This window comes from Triticum dicoccoides, chromosome 5B (genome assembly GCF_002162155.2).
Source record: "Triticum dicoccoides isolate Atlit2015 ecotype Zavitan chromosome 5B, WEW_v2.0, whole genome shotgun sequence".
NCBI lineage: Eukaryota > Viridiplantae > Streptophyta > Magnoliopsida > Poales > Poaceae > Triticum > Triticum dicoccoides.
Genome location: NC_041389.1, coordinates 697,312,283 through 697,323,582, shown reverse-complemented (window position 1 = coordinate 697,323,582; position 11,300 = coordinate 697,312,283).

Genomic DNA, 11,300 nt, shown 5'->3' with positions numbered 1-11,300 from the left:
CGGACAGCCGGACTATCATCATCCGCCGGACTCCAAGACTACGAAGATACAAGATTGAAGACTCCGTCCCGTGTCCGGATGGGACTTTCCTTGGCGTGGAAGGCAAGCTTGGCGATACGGATATGTAGATCTCCTACCATTGTAACCGACTCTGTGTAACCCTAGCCTCCTCCGGTGTCTATATAAACCGGAGGGCTTTAGTCCGTAGGACACAACATACATTACAACAATCATACCATAGGCTAGCTTTAGGGTTTAGCCTCCTTGATCTCGTGGTAGATCCACTCTTGTACTACCCATATCATCAATATTAATCAAGCAGGACGTAGGGTTTTACCTCCATCAAGAGGGCCCGAACCTGGGTAAAAACATCGTGTCCCTCGTCTCCTGTTACCATCCGCCTAGACGCACAGTTCGGGACCCCCTACCCGAGATCCGCCGGTTTTGACACCGACATTGGTGCTTTCATTGAGAGGTCCTCTGTGCCGTCACTGATAGGCCCGATGGCGTCTTCAACCAACAACGCTGTCCAAGGTGAGACTTTTCTCCCCGGACAGATCTTCGTATTCAGCGGCTTCGCACTGCGGGCTAATTTGCTTGGCCATCTGGAGCAGATCGAAAGCTATGCCCCTGGCCGTCAGGTCAGATTCAGAAGCCTAAACTTCACGGCCAATGTCCGCGGAGACTTGATCTTCGACGGACTCGAGCCGCAGCCGAGCGCGCCGCACTGTGACGATGGGCACGATCTAACTCTGCCACCGAACGGTACCTTGGTGGCCGCGCACGAATCCACTTCGGCCATTAATCCGGAGCCGATCGCCCAGATCAAGGATCGGTGGATAGACGCCACCTTGGGGGCTCCAACTTCCACGGCGATAGAGCCGAACATCGATCTTGTCCCCCGCGAAACTTGTGATTCCGAGGTGCTGGACTCCTTGCCGGACTTCGAACCTCCCGCGCCCCTACCAATCGATTCGGATTGGGCGCCGGTTATGGAACTCACCGCCGCAGACATCTTCCAACACTCGCCCTTTGGCGACATCCTAAATTCGCTAAAGTATCTCTCGTTAACGGGAGAGTCCTGGCCGGACTATGGCCAGGATGGTTGGGATACGGACGATGAAGAAATTCAGAGCCCACCCACCACCCACTTTGTAGCCACTGTCGACGATCTAACCGACATGCTAGACTACGACTCCGACGACATCGACGCTATGGACGACGATGCCGGAGACGAACAGGAACCAGCGCCTACAGGGCACTGGAAGACCACCTCGTCATACGACATATATATGGTGGACACCCCAAAAGACGGGGACGGCGAAGAAGCAGTGGAGGCAGACTCTTTAAAGAAGCAACCCAAACGTCGGCGTCAGTGGCGCCGCTCTAAATCCCGCCACAGCAAAAATGGAGATTCCGGCACAGGAGATAATAATACCCCAAAGAGTGCCGAAGACAATCCCCTCCAGCAAGATTCAGCGCAGGAGGATGCAGAAGCAAGCCCTCACGAGAGGGCGGCAGACGAAGAGGTTGAGGATCATAACTACATGCCTCCCTCCGAAGACGGAGCAAGCCTCAACGATGAAGAATTCGTCGTACCTGAGGATCCCGTCGAACAAGAGCGTTTCAAACGCAGGCTTATCGCCACAGCAAATAGCCTAAAGAAAAAGCAGCAACAGCTTCAAGCTGATCAGGACCTGCTGGCCGATCGGTGGACCGAGGTCCTCGCGGCCGAAGAGTATAAACTCGAACGCCCCTCCAAAAGTTACCCAAGACGCAAGCTGCTCCCCCGATTAGAGGAGGAAGCATACATACCTCAATCACCAGCGCACGATATGGCTGACCGACCACCCCGTGGTCATGACAGAGAGGCATCCAGGCCCCCAGCCAAGACCGTACCCCGGCATCGCTCCAAAAGTACGAAGCCAAGAGGGAACGCGCCGGACTTGCGAGACATACTGGAGGACAAAGCAAGGCAATCCAGATCCATTTACGGATCACGTGGGCGCCCCACGACCCATGACGAATACCGTCACGCCGGATACAATAACCCCGGCCGGGCCGAACACAGCAGACAGCGCTCTTTCGAGCTGCGTCATGATATTGCTCAATACAGAGGCGCCGCACACCCGCTATGCTTCACTGACGAAGTAATGGATCATCAAATCCCCGAAGGGTTTAAACCCGTAAACATCGAATCCTACGATGGCACAACCGACCCCGCGATTTGGATCGAAGATTATCTTCTCCACATCCATATGGCCCGCGGCGACGATCTCCATGCCATCAAGTATCTCCCACTCAAGCTTAAAGGACCAGCTCGGCATTGGCTAAATAGCTTGCCCGCAGAGTCAATTGGGTGCTGGGAAGACCTGGAAGCCGCATTCCTCGACAACTTCCAGGGCACGTATGTGCGACCACCAGACGCCGATGACCTAAGCCACATTATTCAGCAGCCAGACGAATCGGCCAGACAATTCTGGACACGGTTCTTGACAAAGAAAAACCAAATCGTCGACTGTCCGGATGCAGAGGCCCTCGCAGCCTTCAAACATAACATCCAGGACGAATGGCTAGCCCGGCACCTGGGGCAGGAAAAGCCGAAATCCATGTCAGCCCTCACATCATTAATGACCCGCTTTTGCGCGGGAGAGGACAGCTGGCTAGCTCGCAGCAACAATCTCCGTAAAAATTCTGGCAGTCCGGATACTAAGGACAACAACGGCAGGTCACGTCGAAACAAAAACAAACGCCGCATTAACGGCGACGATAAGGAGAATACGGCAGTCAATGCCGGATTCCGAGGCTCTAAACCCGGTCAGCAGAAGAAGCCATTCAAAAGAACCACTCCGGGTCCGTCCAATTTGGACCGATTACTCGATCGCCTATGCCAGATACACGGCACCCCTGAAAAACCAGCCAATCACACTAATAGAGATTGCTGGGTGTTCAAGCAGGCAGGCAAGTTAATTGCCGAAAACAATGACAAGGGGCTAAACAGCGACGACGAGGAGGAGACCCGACCGCCGAACAATAGAGGACAGAAGGGTTTTCCCCCACAAGTGCGGACGGTGAACATGATTTACGCGACCCATATACCCAAGAGGGAGAGGAAACGCGCGCTAAGGGACGTCTATGCGATGGAGCTAGTCGCCCCGAAGTTCAATCCATGGTCCTCCTGTCCGATCACTTTCGATCGAAGAGACCATCCGACCAGCATACGCCATGGCGGATTCGCCGCATTGGTTTCAGACCCAATCGTCGATGGATTTCACCTCACAAGAGTCCTGATGGACGGCGGTAGTAGCCTGAACCTGCTTTATCAGGATATAGTGCGCAAAATGGGCATAGACCCCTCAAGGATTAAACCTACAAAGACGACCTTTAAAGGTGTCATACCAGGTGTGGAAGCCAACTGTACAGGCTCAGTCACACTGGAAGTGGTCTTCGGATCCCCGGATAATTTCCGGAGCGAGGAGTTAATCTTTGACATAGTCCCGTTTCGCAGCGGCTATCACGCTCTGCTCGGATGAACCGCGTTTGCAAAATTCAACGCGGTGCCGCATTATGCATACCTCAAGCTCAAGATGCCAGGCCCTCGTGGAGTCATCACGGTCAACGGGAATACGGAACGCTCCCTCCGAACGGAGGAACATACAGCGGCTCTCGCGGCAAAAGTACAGAGCAGCCTCTTAAGGCAATTCTCGAGTCCGGCCGTTAAACGGCCGAATGCAGCAAAACGCTCCCGAAGCAATACCAACCAAGACCACCTGGTGCGATCAGAGCACGCGTAGCAATGCGGCCCCAACCCCCGCCCGCACATGATCGCAATAATAACACTCCGCGTACATCATTACGCTTTGGAGATACCATGGGCACAGGGGAAGGGGCACGATCGCAACGGATCCAGAGTGCGGTTCGACCACACCAGGGGCTCGCTAGTGTGCTCCCCTTTTTATTTTTATTTTCCTTCTTTGTGTACACAGGACTCCGTTAACCAGAGGCCCTTTCCGGCGATGAACCTGCTGAACTCACGATGCAACAGTCAGGGATGAAAGAAGGCTGCGACGAACACTCAGGTGGTCTCAATTACGAGCATTAAATTTGATTATATACACCAAGTCCGCAGCTCACCCCTGGAGGGGCGACATGTTTAATTAGTCCAAATCCCTTGCTTACCGCACTATTTGTATCAGTCCGCACTCATAGCAGACTTTCTTTCATAAATAATGCAGCACATTTTTTACTGCAATTGCATTACCTTTTATATATATATGCTCATTATATGACATCTTGCACCCGTATATTTTGGTACGGCCTAATATGCCAGGGGCTTATGTTCCCCACACTATGGTGTGATAAGTCCGAACACTTTCATAAGTGTGGCACCCCGAACTTATAACATTATATGAATCGGCTCCGAATCATGTCTTGGGTCAATAGTTGGGTTTGCCCGGCTCCCATGTTTTGGTGCCTTACATTCCGTTCTGTCGGCTAAGGTGGCACTGGGAGAACCACTGCGATTGCGCCCCGGTTGAGCCGGGCGAGCGCCTCAGTGGAGAAAGCTAAAACTGACTGGCATGATAAGGCGAGAGACTGGTCGCTGTTCAAGAGGTCCTTTCAGGTCCTTAAAGACTCACGCCGCTTCGAGCGAAGTTCCGGATCATGTCCGACGAAGGCGTGGATAGCGCCCCGGATTCGGTCTTCCGAATACCAGGGGCTTCGCCGAAATTTAAAATTATAGAATTCTATGGCTAAGTGAGAGTGTTCAAGTATTATAAGTCCGGTTGCCTTGTTCGTTGTGTTGAGTGCCTCCCTAGATGGACCCAAAAATGGGAACAAGAGTGCTCAAGTTTATCCCGAACACCCCAGCACTCGTGGCTTGGGGGCTGAAGCCAACGACTTGCCATCTCTCAGATTTTATAAACGGCCGCACAGAAGGTAATATTTTAAATTAGACAAGCGTTGCTTAATGCGCACATGAACAATGTTTCAGCGCACAGGATAATACATAACGAGTTTACTCAAAGATTACATTTCTGGGGCACTCATCCGCAATATCGCGGGCTCCCTTCAGGACAGTTTTATAATACATTTCGGGCATGCGATACTCCTTGCCCGGTGGCGGTGGGTCCATGAGAAGCTTCTCCGCATCCAACCTGCCCCAATGCACCTTTGTGCGGGCGAGGGCCCGGCAAGCACCTTCAATACAGGCGGAGCGCTTGATGACCTCCACCCAGGGGCATGCATCCACCAGCCGCCGCACGAGGCCGAAGTAGCTCCCAGGCATGACCTGTTCAGGCCATAGCCGGACTATAAGGCCCTTCATGGCCTCCTCAGCTACCTTGTGGAGTTCGACCAGCTGCTTCAGCTGGTCGCTTGGGGGCACCGGATGGCCGGCCTCAGCGTACTGAGACCAGAGGACCTTCTCCGTCGAGCTCCCCTCCTCGCCACGATAGAATGCGGCGGCATCAGACGCACTACGCGGCAAATCTGCAAACACCCCTGGAGAGCTCCGAATGCGGGTAAGTGTCAGGTAGTTTACATTAACATGCCTGCTTTGCATGAAAAATGCCTTACCCGCCGCTATCTTCTTTGTATCCTCAACCTCCTGAAGGGCTTTATGGGCCTCGGCCTTGGCGGACTTGGCACTTTCGAGAGCCGAGGCAAGCTCGGACTCTCGAGTCTTGGAGTCACGCTCCAAACCCTCATGCTTTTCCATGAGAGCCTGGAGCTCTTGCCGAACTTCCGCCACCCGTGCCTCTTGCTTCTCTCGCTCTGCTCGTTCCGCGGCCGCACTGCGTTCGGCCGCGGACACAGCTTCCTTCAGGGCTGCCACCTCATTAGTGGCCCCTGCAATACCCATATTATCCTTGTTAACTTTATTGCAACCAAAATCCTTTTCTATAAGGTAACTATTCAAAGTGGTGTTACTCACCTTCTTTGTCCTCGAGCTGCTTGTTCGCATGGCCGAGCTCTCGCTCGGACCGCTCGAGATCCTGCTTCAGCACATCGACCTCCGCCGTTAGTGCGGCAGAGGTCAGCAGCGCAGCCTGCAAACCCATATTGACATATTTTAAGCAACCCTGCGTATATCTTGTTAGATCCTCAGTCCGGCTTTTCTCTCCGAACACCGAACTGAGCATCAGGGGCTACTGTCTATGCGGTATTACATTACATAATTTCAAACTTCTTACCTCAAAGCCTGTTAGAAGGCTGCTGCAGGCTTCGGTCAGCCCGCTCTTAGCGAGCTGAACCTTCTGAATCACCGCACTCATGATAGTGCGGTGTTCTTCCTCGATGGAAGCGCCTTTAAGCGCCTCCAACAAGTTATCCGGCGCCTCCGGTTGGACGGAGGTCGCCGGTGTCACGGTCTTGCCCTTCCTTCGAAGGGGCCGCTCGCCGGATTCTGGAACCACTGCGGGTTCCGATGTAGAGTCCGGCACAAAGTCCGGGAGGCAGCCTGACGGCGCCTCCAGAGCCTCCTCCCGATGGGTCCCTCTCTGGGATCCCACCTCGGCGTCTTCGCCATGGGGGGTAGTGGCGGTCGGAAGTGAATCCACATCCGACGGGGCCAATGACCCGCTTGATGAAGCGGGGAGATCATCATCGGCCGGACTACGGACAGAATGCGGCGTTAGAAGGACACTACGCGGCACAAAAGAAATTGCATATCAAGGATCCGGATACTTACGATCTTGCCGGACGCCTGGCCCTTGGAGGCCACTCATCCTCGCCAACGGAGGTGTTGGCGAAACTGTCCGGGGGGATAGTCCTCCCCTCTTGGACCCTTCGGCCTCCCCTATTGGGGAAGCCTTCCTCTTCTTCTCTCCCTCCTTCGGGAGAGAGTCCTCCTCCTCCTCCTCGTCTTCGGGAGAGGAGTCCGCCTCGTCGTCGGACACCTGATTACGGGAGCTCTTCCGAGTCCCCGCGGCCACCTTCTTGGCCTTCTTCTCCGGCACCACATGCTGTGCCGGAACCAGCAGCCCTGCTAAACGGGCGTCCACTGGGTCTTCTGGCATGGGAGCCGGGCTGATAAGCTGCTTGGCCTTCTCCATCCATTCCTGTCAAAGGAAAAGAAAGAATGAGACCCTCTTAGAATCAATTCGATTACCACAAGTGTCCCGTAATGGGGTTGAATCACTTACCTCGTCAGCTGGATGCTGCGAGCGAAATCCACGATCTTCCGTCGCGGATACGGGGGCTTCGGCGCCCTTAAACAGCACCCTCCAGGCGCCTTCGTATGTCGTATCGAAGAGCCCACTCAGCGCCTGGTGATGTTCCGGATTGAACTCCCACAGATTTAATGCCCATTCTTGGCATGGGAGAATCCGGCGGATGAGCATGACTTGGACCACGTCGACGATCCTGAGCTAATTGCTCACCAGTTTCTGGATGCAGGCTCGGAGTCCCGTCACCTCCTTCGGATTGCCCCACAGCAAGCCCTTCTCTTTCCAGGAGGTGAGCTGTGTGGGGACGCCAGATCTAAACTCGGGGGCCGCCGCCCATGTGGGCTTGCGCGGCTCGGTGATATAGAACCACCCCGATTGCCAACCCTTGACAGAGTCCACGAAGGCCCCTTCGAGCCAAAGGACGTTGGGTAATTTACCCAACATGGCGCCTCCGCATTCCGCTTGCGTGCCCTTCACAACCTTCGGCTTGACATTGAAGGTCTTGAGCCACGGGCCGAAGTGGGGCCGGATGCAGAGGAAGGCCTCGCACACGACGGTAAACGCCGAGATATTGAGGATGAAGTTCGGCGCCAGATCATGGAAATCCAGGCCGTAATAGAATATGAGCCCCCGGACGAATGGATGGAGCGGAAAGCCCAGTCCGCGGAGGAAGTGCGGAAGGAAGACGACCCTCTCATGAGGCCCGGGGGTAGGGATGAGCTGCCCCTCGTCGGGCAGCCGATGCGCGATATCGCCGGAAAGGTATCCGGCGTTGCGCAGCTTGGTGATGTGCTCCTCCTTAACGGTGGAGGCCAACCATTTGCCTCCTGCTCCGGACATATTCGGAAAAGGACGATGCGAGATGCACGAGCTTGGGCGTTGGAGCTTGAGTGCGCGGAGATGGATAAGCAAAGGAGGAAGAAGGCGTAGGTGAGAAGGTAAATCCTTATCCCTTATATATAGGCGGACGGAACTGTGCGTCCCCCACCGGCCTGGTAAAACTCGCTTATCTCCCAAGCGTCACCATTAATGGTGCGGTTGGGTTACCCACGTCCGTATTGATGAGAATCCCGGAATAAGGGGAACACGATCTCTGCTTCGACAAGACGTGCCAAGGAAACCGCTTCGCTAAACGTGCTGAGGTGGTACAAAGTAAAAAACGATTCAAACAGTGGCTTGGTAGCGGTGTGAGGTCACACTGCATAATACGTCAGCAGATTGGACTGGTGTACATTTTATTCTCTCTACGGTGGAATGTGGAATTTCTTTTGCAGAGCCGGACACTATGCTGGTGTTCATGATCTTCTCTGGATTATTCAAGGGAGGAACCCGCCTTGCAACGCCGAACATTATGCGCGCCGGACTAATCGTCATTGAGGCCTGGTTCAGGGGCTACTGAGGGAGTCCTGGACTAGGGGGTGTCCGGACAGCCGGACTATCATCATCCGCCGGACTCCAAGACTATGAAGATACAAGATTGAAGACTCCGTCCCGTGTCCGGATGGGACTTTCCTTGGCGTGAAAGGCAAGCTTGGCGACACGGATATGTAGATCTCCTACCATTGTAACCGACTCTGTGTAACCCTAGCCTCCTCCGGTGTCTATATAAACCGGAGGGCTTTAGTCCGTAGGACACAACATACATTACAACAATCATACCATAGGCTAGCTTTAGGGTTTAGCCTCCTTGATCTCGTGGTAGATCCACTCTTGTACTACCCATATCATCAATATTAATCAAGCAGGACGTAGGGTTTTACCTCCATCAAGAGGGCCTGAACCTGGGTAAAAACATCGTGTCCCTCGTCTCCTGTTACCATCCGCCTAGACGCACAGTTCGGGACCCCCTACCCGAGATCCGCCGGTTTTGACACCGACAGCTAGCTTCTAGGGTTTAGCCTCCTTGATCTCGTGGTAGATCCACTCTTGTACTACCCATATCATCAATATCAATCAAGCAGGAGTAGGGTTTTACCTCCATCGAGAGGGCCCGAACCTGGGTAAAAACATCATGTCCCTTGTCTCCTGTTACCATCCGCCTAGACGCACAGTTCGGGACCCCCTACCCGAGAGCCGCCGGTTTTGACACCGACAGGGTGCGCTGGCTCCAGGCGGTGTGCAAGTTTAGTCCCACCTCCCTAGCCGAGGGGCTACCGCACTGGTTTATAAGCCCCAGTGTGGTAGCTCTCTCGAGCTCCTCTCCTAAGCAGGCCTACTGGGCCTACCTGTTATCTTCTGCCCTGTGGGCCTACTGGGCCTTTGTGGGCCTGCATCCTGGCCCAACAAAAGGTTGGGTTCCTAGTCGTATGCAGGCCGCTTTGGCCCAGTAGGCGGGCTTTTTTATTTTTTAATTTTTTCGCTTTATTTATTTTTGAGTTGTTTTTTGCTGTATTTAGAGTTTCTTTGTGAATATTTTTGCTTTAGGTACAAAAAATTACAAACTTTCTGTTCGTGCCGGTAGTTTTCAAATTTGAATAGTTTAAATTTTGAATTATTTTAAATTTGTGTGAATCACTAGTTTGTGAATAACTTAAGTTTGAAAAAAGATTTTTCAGTGATTCTTTTTTCTTATGTTTAATATTAGTGTGTTTTATCATTATATTCAATTTGGTAATGCTTAGGTTATTTCAAAAATGAAATGCCTTTGTAACAGATGAGTTTTCGTCGGAAACCCTGATACTTCGAAAGAGATTGTCCATTTTGTACACAAAGTGCATCCAGTTTTTGCCGTAACCCTGTCTACTTTTTTGCACATGCTATTTGGATGAAATTATGATACCACGCCAACTTTCAACCTTTTCTGAGTTCATTTGAAATGCTTTTCAAATTCAGGGTCATTTAGCTGGAAAAAATCAGTAAATGCATGAAAAGAATTTGTTTGCACATATAATTTCTTCTCGTTTCAAATGCCAAAACACATAACTACCCTAACTATTATAGAGATTCCCTCCTGGGAGTGAAACACAGAAGAAAGTGATGATAGTGAAGCCGATCACATCCTAGATCTTTGGGTGTGAAACTTTTTCTTCGCGTCTGTCCCTTTGCGCCATAGCCATGGAAAATCTTCATCATTTAACTGGATGCTCGGGTCAATATTCACTGTGAATGGAGCAATTTCATCAAACTTTTCATAATCTTCTGACATGTCTGTCTTGTCATCCACTCCCACGATGTTTCTTTTTCCTGAAAGAACTATGTGGCACTTTGGCTCGTCGTATGATCCATTCGCTTCCTTATCTTTTCTTTTTCTCGGCCTGGTAGACATGTCTTTCCAATAAAAAACCTGCGCCACATCATTGGCTAGGACGAATGGTTCGTCTGCATACGCAAGATTGTTGAGATCCACTATGGTCATTCCGTACTGGGGGTCTTCCGTTACCCCGCCTCGTGTCATATTGACCCATTTGCACCGAAACAAAGGGACCTTCATATCACCTCCATAGTTAAGTTACCATATGTCCTCTATGTAACCATAATATGTTTCCTTTCCTGTGTTGGTTGTTGCATCAAAGTGGACACCACTGTTTTGGTTGGTGCTCTTCTTATCTTGGGCGATCGTGTAAAATGTATTCCCATTTATCTGGTACCCTTTGAAAGTCATTATATTCGAAGATGGTAACTGGGACAGCGAGTACAGGTCATTTTGAATATCGCCATCATTCAGGCCACGTTTCTGCAACCAACCGGCGAAAGTCCTCGTTTGTTCGCGTGTAATCCAGTCGTCAGACTTCTCCGGGTGTTTGGAGTGTAGAAAATTCTTGTGTTCCTCCATATACGGAGCCACCAAGGCGGAATTCTGTAGAACTGTGTAGTGTGCTTCAGTGAGAGAATTCCCATCCATACATATTATTTGATGCCCTCCCAGCGTGCCTTTTCCTTCAAGTCTGCCATTATGCCGCGATTCAGGAACACCAATCGGCTTAAGGTCAGGAATAAAGTCAATACAAAACTCAATGACCTCCTCATTTTCATGGCCCTTCGAGATGCTTCCTTCTGGCCTAGCACGGTTATGAACATATTTCTTCAAGACTCCCATGAACCTCTCAAAGGGGAACATATTGTGTAGAAATACAGGACCCAAAACGTTTATCTCTTCGCAAAGGTGAACTAGGACGTGTGTCACGATGT